Consider the following 12,178-nt stretch of genomic DNA (forward strand, 5'->3'; position numbering starts at 1 on the left):
CCCTGGCGCTAAAGAACAAAAGAATCCCTGTATAAAAGTAGGAGCCTGGCTCCTAAGAAATCAGATCCAGATTGAACCACGAAGGAACTCTGCCCGACTAGAAGGACCTGGAAGAAGCTGAAGGAGGAGTAACTTTCCCTAACCTGGGGGATTGGCCTGCAGTAGGTGCCTTGCTGAGGAAAGAGAGGAAAAGACTGAAAGAGACTTTGCACTTTGTTCTTCAACTATCTCCAAGGGCTTGGAAGAAGAGCTTGACCCCTGAACTGAACCCCAGGACCAGTGGGTTCACCGTGTCTCCGCTCATCTGAGAATTCGAGCCGTGTGCTTTCTCCCGCCGGAGTGCCCTGCGCACCTTCGCATCCCTCCTATGGCCGTGACACCCAGAAGCCTGGCCGCCTCCACTCGCCGAGAGCCCCGCTCTACCTGAGTCGCTCTGGACCCATCGAGTCTGGCCGTCCCGCTTCCCTGTCACCTGCCTGCTACTGGAGCGCGCTTGGTGCCCTCTCGCCCTCCCGCCGGATTTCTAGTGGGGAAGTGAAATCCAGCCTCGGACGGCCGCCCGTACGTCGTAACGTATCCGGCCGCCCCGCTTCACCTCCCAGCCTGAGTCGGACCGTGCCACCCTCCGCAGTGACCTCCCGCACAGTCCGTGTCGGAGGCCCATGGCCGCACCTGTCTACCGAGAGCCGCCCGCTGAATTCTTGATCCGGAAGACCCACGAGGTGCAGAACCTGCATCTCCCCTGAAGACTCGTCCAAGCACATCGCACGTTCCCAGGTACAGTGAACTATCTATCGGACTCGGGGTCCGCAACGTTTTGATTTCCCCGTATCACTGTATCCCGGGTGCACTGCGCATCATCGTGACTGGACCGACTCAACCGAGCCCTGTGAAGCGCTCGTGATCGAATAAGTTACCGAAGACAAGAACAGTGCCTAATTATCATCTTGTGGCTTCCATTTCGCAACCGTTATTGATGGCCTTGTACATGCCTGCGTAACAAAGAATCTTTTATATAAAGCATCAGTATTTTTGATACAACTTACGCCTGGTGTCCATTTGTGGGGGATCGTTGTGATTTACTGTGTGTGATCATAAATGCTTAACTGACTAGCGCCCTGAAGTTTAGCCCTGACTGCTCGCGCCACACTACCTATAGGGTGAGCAGGGGTTGTTCTGAAAGGGTAATTCTCTCGCCCTGAATAGAAGAAGGGACCGCTGCTTGTCACAAGTACCTACCTGTGCCAACCAGAGGTTCCCCATTCTAACATTGGTGGCAGCGGTGGGATCTCGAATTTGCATTTATGATTTACATACAGTGAATTATTGATCACCACGTAGAGCAGACCTATAACGCAGCCACAGATTGATTGACAGTTGTTGCTAAAGAAGAATCTCCTCCTTAAGAAACCATGCCTAGCTCAGTCAATGGAGGCGGAGCGTCCTCTGTATTCTCTGGAGTGGATGACATCGATTGGGAGCCCGAGGCACTGAGGAAGTGCACAAATGATGTCCTGAAAGGATATCTCTCCAAGTACAGAATTAAGCAAAGTGGACTTGGCAACAAGGATCAGTACGTGACAGCGCTGAGAGCCTGGCACGAATCAAAGTTCCCAGAGAATGCACGGGAGGTGATACCCCCAGAAGGTGTTTTTGAGCCTAGCAGAGGCCTGTCGCCCGAGGAGATGGCCGACAGGAGTGCTGCACGAGCACATGAGGTGGAGATGGCAAAACTGCAAATGGAGATGGAAAGGCAGAAACTGGCCATGGAGCATGAGGTAAAAATGAGGGAGTTGGATCTCAAGGCCAGGAGTTTAGACAACTCACCCTCTGGTGGCAGCAATTCAACAGAGTCAAGGGTGCACATTCCTAAAGATGTAGTCAAAGAATATTATAAGCAGGATGATATCGGGCAGTGGTTCAGGGCCTATGAAGTAGCCATGTCCTCCCACCGGGTCCCTGAGAAAGATTGGGGAGCGGGGTTGTGGGGAAGGTTCCTGAGTGAAGGGCGGGACACACTGCTGGATCTCCCCTTGGAGGTCAAGACATCCTATCCACACAGAAACAGCTTTATTCGATTTTAAAATACAAAACCATAAAAGCAGATATACATCATATTACATTCATTAGATCAAACTTCCAAGGTTAAAAATAACAGCATATTAAAAGTGATCTAGTTCATAGAGATCCTGAATCTAATAACGGTTTTTAGAAACATAGAGACCGATAATATAAGAAATTCATCGTCTAACATTTGTAATCTGACCAGCGCCGCTCTACATTGTCTCAACCCTAGCTTTTTTAAAACTGGTCGAAGAATACTTTTTCTAGGTTCTGAATAAAATTTGCAAAAGAGAATACAATGGATGGAAGATTGGACAGAAATCTGATCGCAGGGACAGGGAGTAAGTTCCTTGAGCCAGCAATTCTTCTCAGGGAATGTGACCATTCTATGAAAGATGTCAGCCCTAAAACGAGATAGCAGCATACGAATATAGCAGCTGGGGACTAGTTTCAAGTATGGTTGGATACCCGGGTTAGTAATAAGTAGCTGATTGGCCATAACAGAGCTCTTGCGTTTCTCTAACATCCAGCGTTCCTCTGAAAGGAAGTGCAGGCAAATTTGCTTGAGCTTCTTTCTTGAGAAATTCGTCATGCTAGCTGGAGAGTTAAAGAACTCCGGATGGCCTAGCTCAGTAAAGAATTTCCTTACATAATTGAACCAGGGAATTTTCAATGCTCCATCTAGGCCTAGGCAATCCTTTATTATTTCCCTGTTCAGGACTGTCTCAGTTCCAGACCAGACTTTATGCCACAGCAAGATGGGCTCCAGTTTGATGAGATCAGCAATATAGGGCACGCCCAACTCTTGATGACAAGCATAAGAAGAAGTTGACCCCGGCACAGCCAGTAAATACCGCAGGAAAGCATTCTGGCAGATCTGGATTTGAGTACTTGAGGTGTTCACAATCCCCCAAATTCCTGCACCATATATTGCAGTTGATACACACTTAGCTCTGTAAATATCAAGCAAGACTGGTACCGGGCGACCTCCAACCCTATTTGAAAAATGTTTAACCGCCCCAATTGCTCGTGAGAATGCTAGCTTTCGCGAATCACCTGCCGCTGTCCAAGTTCCCTTATTGTCAAAGGTGATACCTAAGTACGAAAAAGTATTAACTGTCATGATTTTCTTGTTAGATAAAAATGAATTACAGCTGAGATTATTCTTTTTTGTACAGCACATGTTAAATGTTTTGCTTATATTAATCTTTAGGCCTCTACTGCCCATGTATTCGGAAAAGCTAGTAATCGATCTCTGGAGACCGATTTGGGTCCGGGCCATGATTACAGCATCGTCTGCGTATAGTAGAATGGGGATAAAGGAGTTACCAATTTTGGGATAGTCCTGCTTATCTCCCAGGAGGTGAGACGCGACCGAATTAATATATAAGTTAAATAAAAAAGGTGCTAAAATACAGCCTTGTCTCACACCCTTTTCTATGGAAAATTTGGAGGTACAGTCCCCCTTATCCCCATAACGTACCCTTGCGCCCGCCTCCCGATATAGTTCTCTAATGAATATAAGGAGGTTTGGGTCCACTCCCATTTCCTGCATGGTTAGCCAAAGTTTATTGTGGTTAATACAGTCAAAGGCCGAACTTAAATCCACAAATGTAAGAAATAAGTTCTCTTTTTTTGCCTCGACATATTTGGCTACTAGGAGTGCTAAATTCAGACCTTGCTCAATTGTGCCTAGATCTTCCCTAAAACCGTATTGAAATTGGGAGAGAGTACCTGTGTCGTTCACCCATGCTTGTAGTTTGTCGAGTATGACTCTCCCCGCGATCTTCATGAGTGAATCAAGTACGGAGATCGGTCTATAGCATTTAGGTGAACTACGATCTCCTTTCTTGAAAATGGGTACCACAATGGCTTCCTGCCAGGTCTTTGGGAAGCCCGTTTTAGTGAAACTGTTAAGAACGTTGGTTAGCAGGGGGGCCCATAACTTACTGTTAGCCTTAAAAACATCAACGGGAACGCCATCCGGACCCGGGGCCTTACCCGCTGGGCTCTTATTGATGGCTATCATAACTTCCTCCATAGTAAAATCGATGTTTATTGGATAGGGTACTATGTCCTTATTGCCTGGAACAAAGTCCCCTTCTATCTCGACCTGAGAGTCCTTTGTGTAAAGTTCACGGAAGAAGGACAACCAGCCTTCTTCCGAGATTGCTATTACAATGGAGTCTGTTGAGCCTTTGGAAAAAACGGAGCATTCACCGCTTTCCAAAATGCGGTATTATTTTTGGAGATACAGGTTTCCCGAAGAGTACTCCAGGCTTCTTGTTTAATTTGTTTTTTCCTTTTTTTTACTGCCTGTTGATAGGCAGATCTGGCTGATCTAACTTCGGCCATTACCCTAGGCTCCCTTTTTAATTGTTCCATTAAATGAGCGTGGGTCTTGCTACACTCTCTATCGAACCATCTCTTAATTTTGTTTGCCCCAGGGTGCATTGTTCTCGTGAGTAGCTTTTTAATTTCCTCCGAGATACTAAGAAAAGCATCATTGACTTTAAGAGGCTCAATGTGCTCTGTAAGACAGATATTAAATTCCTCTTCCTTGGAGCGAATTAACTTTCCTAGGAAGGCCACTGGTTCCACTTTGTCCCATTTAAGGGTATAACCGTTCTTCTTTGCAAGTTCTAAATTGAAGTCATACAAGGTCTGGGTCTTAGTAACCGTGTTCTTATTACCCAGCATTGTATTAAGGGACATACTGAGCGGTAAGTGGTCGCTCATTGCTACCTCGCATGTTTCAAACGCAAGAATATAGTGAGAATAGCGTTTGGATATTAACATGAAGTCAATTATTGATTTGCAGCCCCGTCCAATGAATGTGGGGTTAAAAGAGACTGGTGGGGAGCATAGGTCGTTCACAAAGCCCAGGTCCAGGGAGAAAAGTATCTCATTGAGGTGTTTTCCCAAAGATGTATGTGAGAAATGTGTCACAGGAACACCATCCATCTCTCCCAGTCCACATAGGTTTTGGTCGCTCAATGGGCATAAGAAATAATTAAAATCGCCCATCCAAATCACACAGCTATCAATGCGTTCTTTTTCGTCTATATTTTTAAGGGTCTCAAGCAATTCTTTGTAGGTCGAGGCCCAAGCATCTTTCGGTATGTTGTTATAGAAGTTTATCAAATTAATGTTTTGATTGCCTCCCAGTGTTACATGCAAAATCTGGTAGAAGATGGAGTTGGAGAAAAAAGAAATCTTAATTTCCTTTAAGCAGTTTGAGACATAAATACAGAGGCCTCCTTTATTTCTCCCTCTCAGGGTGTGTACAGCTGGCGTGTGGTAATTACGATAACCATTCATGTGAATGGGCTCAACCGTCCAACATTCCTGGAGGCAGACAATCGAAAACCGTTTAATAAAGGAAGCACAATTTATGTCGCCTAACCTGGAGGACAGCCCTGCAACATTCCAGGATAAAAAACTAATAGAATGGCATGTGTCGCCCTCTAAAGATGAGATCACTATGGGGGTTACACCAGGAGCAACAGATTTGGAGGATCCGCTGCTCGGCAGTGTGAGATGGTCAGTTTTCTCATTGTCCTCAGTATTAATAGGGATAATTCCTAAGTTGTTCTCTGAGGAAGTTAACGATTTTACGGGCCATGGGTCTGTCGGTGAGGTTGGCTTATCACCCACTGCGACTTCCCCCGCAAATTCGATGGCATTGTAATTCAGGGGTAGTCAGTCGACCATATCCAGACTGCTATACCTATTTGACAGTGGAATGGTCTCCAACCAGCCTTGTCTGGGTATAGGCAACATACCTCTTGCCTGGTTAGTGTGTGTTTTTGCCCTCCCTACTAATTCCCACCGCTTGTTTGCTGAATGATGAGGATAAAAGTAATCGAGAGGTAATGGAATAATGTTTGTGTTAGGGTCAAGAGATTGTACGTGCTGGATATATTTTACAGCCTGAGTGTCCTTAAAATTAACAATTATACAGTCTCCCAGTATGTCTTTATTCCTTCTGCCCACCCAACTAACTCTCCGTACAAATAGGATTTTAGTATGAATGTTAGGAGGGAGGGGTCGGTTGCAATTAAGCCAATAGATAGTTTTGTTCCTCAATTCTAAATAAGACTCATTAGTTTTTCCCTGCAGGCCAGGAACTCCCGCCAGTATAATGACGTAGGGTGAGGATTCTGGGGGAAGGTCTAAGGTAGGTAATTTGGGAACTACATCTTGGACAGAAGCAGTTCCATTTACTACCTCATTACTATCTTGTGGAATAAGGTTATTGGTTTTTGTGTTAACTTCCGATGGATTCTGCTGGGGCTTTACTCCTGCATAAGAGTTTTGAAGGCCACTACTAGTCATGGTATTTTCAATACGGGCTGTGTTTGCACAATTGTCCCCTAATAGTCCCAAGTGCTTGTCGATTAGCGGCAAAGCCATAGGGGGAGGAGTTTTCTCTTTTGGGTTGCTGGCAGTTTTGGCAAGAAGAGGGTGTTCATGGAGCTCCCTAAGTAGGTCTGTCCTCAGACATTGATTATGTTCTAGATTAACAGAGGCGGTCTTTTCTAACTTCTGTAATCGCTCCTCAATCCTGGAAAGTCTATCCAGGATCAGGCGGGTTGAATTTTCAAATACTTCTATTATTTTGGACTGAAACCCGACATCAAGTTGCCTGGTCAGGTCTAAGGTGACTTCGTTCAGAGGATATTCGGCAGCGCCCAAGGTAATGTTAGACGCAATTGTTTTATTTTTATGTTTATTTTTTGACCCTCTTGGTTGTCTCCCCCCTTTTGCTTGCGGAGCAGCCTTAAATTTCGGTTTTGCTCCTAAATTTAAGGGGGAGGAGGAGGAAAGTGAGGTAGCCTCGGTTATTGCATGTAATTGTGCGCGAGTAGAAACACCTTCAGTTAAATTGTTAGCAGCAACTGCCGTGGTGGTTATAGGTGTAGTAGACCTTATAATATCTCTGCGCTTGTTACTGTCAATAATTAAATCCGTACTAAGATCTGCACTTTCAATTTCACTAGACAGACATTCAGTTAGTATAGGGTTAGTAGTGGTTGCCCCTGGTGTGGCAGATGAGGCGATTTTCCCTAGAGATGAGCGTTTGGTTGTAAAGGGTTCTAGCGATAAACGTCGCTCAGTAAGGTCTATCTCTCGTTCTAGAATGTTAGCAGCTCTAACAATGAAATTGTCCAGGGTCCCTGCCATAGATGTACCAGCGGCGGCATTTTTATTCCTGGACATTATTCCCACCAATATCGATTAGAAGGTCACAGTCAAATACGCTTACTAGGATGTAGGGGGGGTGGCCCAGCCCAGTGTCTCCAGTCTCGAACGGCCTCAAACGGCCCGCTCTTAGCCCGGTCTTCGCCCCGGGCTTAGTCCCGCGCGCGTCCCGCTTGCGCGCGGTAGGAAAAGTGCAAGGTGAAGACAAAGGGGCGTGAGGGGAGGAGCCGGGAAGAGGATGCAGCTGCGCTCACCGCCAAGCAGCCTGGTCCTCGCAGTCCCGCGTTCAGATGTTGGTAGTCCGGTGGATATCGCCCCCAGGGCAGCGCGGCGTTCTCGTGATGAGCCCACAGTTGTCAGCAGTTGTCAGCAGTCCCAAGCCTACGAGCGGCACCCGTGAAGCGGGTGCCGCGAGGCGTCAAGATCCTTCTGGGGGAGGAGCCGGGAAGAGGATGCAGCTGCGCTCACCGCCAAGCAGCCTGGTCCTCGCAGTCCCGCGTTCAGATGTTGGTAGTCCGGTGGATATCGCCCCCAGGGCAGCGCGGCGTTCTCGTGATGAGCCCACAGTTGTCAGCAGTTGTCAGCAGTCCCAAGCCTACGAGCGGCACCCGTGAAGCGGGTGCCGCGAGGCGTCAAGATCCTTCTGGGGGAGGAGCCGGGAAGAGGATGCAGCTGCGCTCACCGCCAAGCAGCCTGGTCCTCGCAGTCCCGCGTTCAGATGTTGGTAGTCCGGTGGATATCGCCCCCAGGGCAGCGCGGCGTTCTCGTGATGAGCCCACAGTTGTCAGCAGTTGTCAGCAGTCCCAAGCCTACGAGCGGCACCCGTGAAGCGGGTGCCGCGAGGCGTCAAGATCCTTCTGGGGGAGGAGCCGGGAAGAGGATGCAGCTGCGCTCACCGTCAAGCAGCCTGGTCCTCGCAGTCCCGCGTTCAGATGTTGGTAGTCCGGTGGATATCGCCCCCAGGGCAGCGCGGCGTTCTCGTGATGAGCCCACAGTTGTCAGCAGTTGTCAGCAGTCCCAAGCCTACGAGCGGCACCCGTGAAGCGGGTGCCGCGAGGCGTCAAGATCCTTCTGGGGGAGGAGCCGGGAAGAGGATGCAGCTGCGCTCACCGCCAAGCAGCCTGGTCCTCGCAGTCCCGCGTTCAGATGTTGGTAGTCCGGTGGATATCGCCCCCAGGGCAGCGCGGCGTTCTCGTGATGAGCCCACAGTTGTCAGCAGTTGTCAGCAGTCCCAAGCCTACGAGCGGCACCCGTGAAGCGGGTGCCGCGAGGCGTCAAGATCCTTCTGGGGGAGGAGCCGGGAAGAGGATGCAGCTGCGCTCACCGCCAAGCAGCCTGGTCCTCGCAGTCCCGCGTTCAGATGTTGGTAGTCCGGTGGATATCGCCCCCAGGGCAGCGCGGCGTTCTCGTGATGAGCCCACAGTTGTCAGCAGTTGTCAGCAGTCCCAAGCCTACGAGCGGCACCCGTGAAGCGGGTGCCGCGAGGCGTCAAGATCCTTCTGGGGGAGGAGCCGGGAAGAGGATGCAGCTGCGCTCACCGCCAAGCAGCCTGGTCCTCGCAGTCCCGCGTTCAGATGTTGGTAGTCCGGTGGATATCACCCCCCAGGGCAGCGCGGCGTTCTCGTGATGAGCCCACAGTTGTCAGCAGTTGTCAGCAGTCCCAAGCCTACGAGCGGCACCCGTGAAGCGGGTGCCGCGAGGCGTCAAGATCCTTCTGGGGGAGGAGCCGGGAAGAGGATGGATGCAGCTGCGCTCACCGCCAAGCAGCCTGGTCCTCGCAGTCCCGCGTTCAGATGTTGGTAGTCCGGTGGATATCGCCCCCAGGGCAGCGCGGCGTTCTCGTGATGAGCCCACAGTTGTCAGCAGTTGTCAGCAGTCCCAAGCCTACGAGCGGCACCCGTGAAGCGGGTGCCGCGAGGCGTCAAGATCCTTCTGGGGGAGGAGCCGGGAAGAGGATGCAGCTGCGCTCACCGCCAAGCAGCCTGGTCCTCGCAGTCCCGCGTTCAGATGTTGGTAGTCCGGTGGATATCGCCCCCAGGGCAGCGCGGCGTTCTCGTGATGAGCCCACAGTTGTCAGCAGTTGTCAGCAGTCCCAAGCCTACGAGCGGCACCCGTGAAGCGGGTGCCGCGAGGCGTCAAGATCCTTCTGGGGGAGGAGCCGGGAAGAGGATGCAGCTGCGCTCACCGTCAAGCAGCCTGGTCCTCGCAGTCCCGCGTTCAGATGTTGGTAGTCCGGTGGATATCGCCCCCAGGGCAGCGCGGCGTTCTCGTGATGAGCCCACAGTTGTCAGCAGTTGTCAGCAGTCCCAAGCCTACGAGCGGCACCCGTGAAGCGGGTGCCGCGAGGCGTCAAGATCCTTCTGGGGGAGGAGCCGGGAAGAGGATGCAGCTGCGCTCACCGCCAAGCAGCCTGGTCCTCGCAGTCCCGCGTTCAGATGTTGGTAGTCCGGTGGATATCGCCCCCAGGGCAGCGCGGCGTTCTCGTGATGAGCCCACAGTTGTCAGCAGTTGTCAGCAGTCCCAAGCCTACGAGCGGCACCCGTGAAGCGGGTGCCGCGAGGCGTCAAGATCCTTCTGGGGGAGGAGCCGGGAAGAGGATGCAGCTGCGCTCACCGCCAAGCAGCCTGGTCCTCGCAGTCCCGCGTTCAGATGTTGGTAGTCCGGTGGATATCGCCCCCAGGGCAGCGCGGCGTTCTCGTGATGAGCCCACAGTTGTCAGCAGTTGTCAGCAGTCCCAAGCCTACGAGCGGCACCCGTGAAGCGGGTGCCGCGAGGCGTCAAGATCCTTCTGGGGGAGGAGCCGGGAAGAGGATGCAGCTGCACTCACCGCCAAGCAGCCTGGTCCTCGCAGTCCCGCGTTCAGATGTTGGTAGTCCGGTGGATATCGCCCCCAGGGCAGCGCGGCGTTCTCGTGATGAGCCCACAGTTGTCAGCAGTTGTCAGCAGTCCCAAGCCTACGAGCGGCACCCACACATGAAGGAGGCTCTTATGACAAGGTATGGGTTAACTCCTGAATTGTACAGACAGAGATTTAGGGATCGCACCAAGAAACCTGGTACCACTTATGTAGAATATGTGACCTTTTTTTGCAGAGCGCTGGATGGTTGGGTGAAGGGTAGCAAAGTGAATGATTACCAAGGGCTGTTTGATTTAATTGCATGGGAGCACTTGTCGGATAATTGTTTTCCTGAGCTACGCCAGCACCTGATCGATAGCAAGCTGTCCAACCCGAGGAAGGTTGCTGAGGAGGCGGACCGCTGGATCAGCACCAGGGTCCACAAGGGTCCCGTGGGAGGCCCCGCCAAAGGTGTTCAGGGTCCCCAGCAGAAGAGTGGGGGGGACAAGGGTAAACAGAGGGAGTTCTACAGAGGGCCCCAGAGTAATTCCCAAGGGAACCAAGGGAAAGGTTCTCAGCCACCCCCACCCCCGAAGCAGACCGGGGCCCCGACAGGTAACCCTGTTCAAAGAGGGCCCCTCAGATGTTACAAGTGTAACAACCTGGGGCACATTTCCGTGGATCCCAAGTGCCCCCTGTATGGTAAACCAGCACCCTCTGGTGCTCCACCCCCCAAGCAGGTGAATAGTGTAGCCTTGGGGAGGGAGATAGATGTCCAAGGGGCGGGGGATCCCGTACAGATGACCCTAGTCTCATTAGGAGACAGTGAGATGGTCGCTGAGGCCCAGCTGCCCCCCAATACTCAAAAGTATGGGCAGTGGGTGACCATAAATGGCAAGAGGGTGGGGGCTCTTGGAGATACAGGAGCCAGTGTGACTGTTGTCAAGCAACACCTGGTGTCTCAAGAGCAGGTTGTCCCACACGCATTTTGCCGTGTTGTCAACGCCGACAACACAGAGAGTCAGTGTCCAATGGCTCAGGTTCCCTTTGAGTGGGGGGGGTCTCTGGTACTCTGCAAGTGGCTGTGAGAGAGGCCATGCCTGTTGGAGAGCTCCCCTTGGGAAAAGGTGGAGAAGACAACTCACCTGCGGATGGTGGGCTTGCCTGATTGGGCGTGCGTGACCACCCGGTCGATGGCAGCCGGTAGGGGTGTTGAAGGAACTCTGGAGCCTGAGGGAGAGGCCCAGGAACCGGCCTTAGAGAGAGGGCAAGGGAGGCACGGGAATCCGGCTCCTGAAGTTCCCACGGCCCAGGAGGAAGCAGACCTTGAGGGGGATGCCCTGGAGCCTAACGGGGAACAGATAGCCGAACTGGGGGACCTGCCTGAGCTGACCCATTGGCAGCAAGAAGGAGGCCCCACCAGGGAGGAATTCTGCAGGGAGCAGAAAGAGTGCCCCTCTCTAGAGGGTATGCGGCAGCAGGCTGCAGCCCAGGCCAATGGTGATCAGTCCGGAACTCACTTGATCTACTGGGAGAACGACCTCCTATACTCAGAGCCTAAGGTTGCTGAACCTGGGTCAGCCCGTGCGCTGGTGGTACCCCAGAAGTTCAGAGCCTTCCTACTGGGGCTGGTTCACGACGTACCGTTAGCAGGACATTTGGGGCAGGACAAGACCTTTGAAAGGCTTGTCACCCACTTTTATTGGCCCCAAATGCGCAGGAGTTCTGACACTCACTGCAGGACATGCCAGACTTGCCAGGCAAGTGGCAAGAGTGGAAGGAAGCTGAGAGCTCCACTCCAACCTTTCCCTGTGGTCAGTACCCCATTCCAGCGGGTGGGGATTGACATTGTGGGGCCACTGGACCCCAAGACAGCCATGGGCAACAGGTTTATCCTGGTCTTGGTGGACCATGCCACCCGGTACCCTGAAGCCATCCCTCTGAGGACAGTGACGGCCCCCGTGGTGGGACGGGCACTGATGGGAATTTTCTCACGAGTAGGATTCCCTCTAGAGGTGGTGTCTGACAGGGGGACCAACTTCATATCGAAATATATGAAGTCCCTATGGCAAG

Source organism: Triturus cristatus, chromosome 8 (assembly GCF_964204655.1).
Source record: "Triturus cristatus chromosome 8, aTriCri1.1, whole genome shotgun sequence".
Lineage (NCBI taxonomy): Eukaryota > Metazoa > Chordata > Amphibia > Caudata > Salamandridae > Triturus > Triturus cristatus.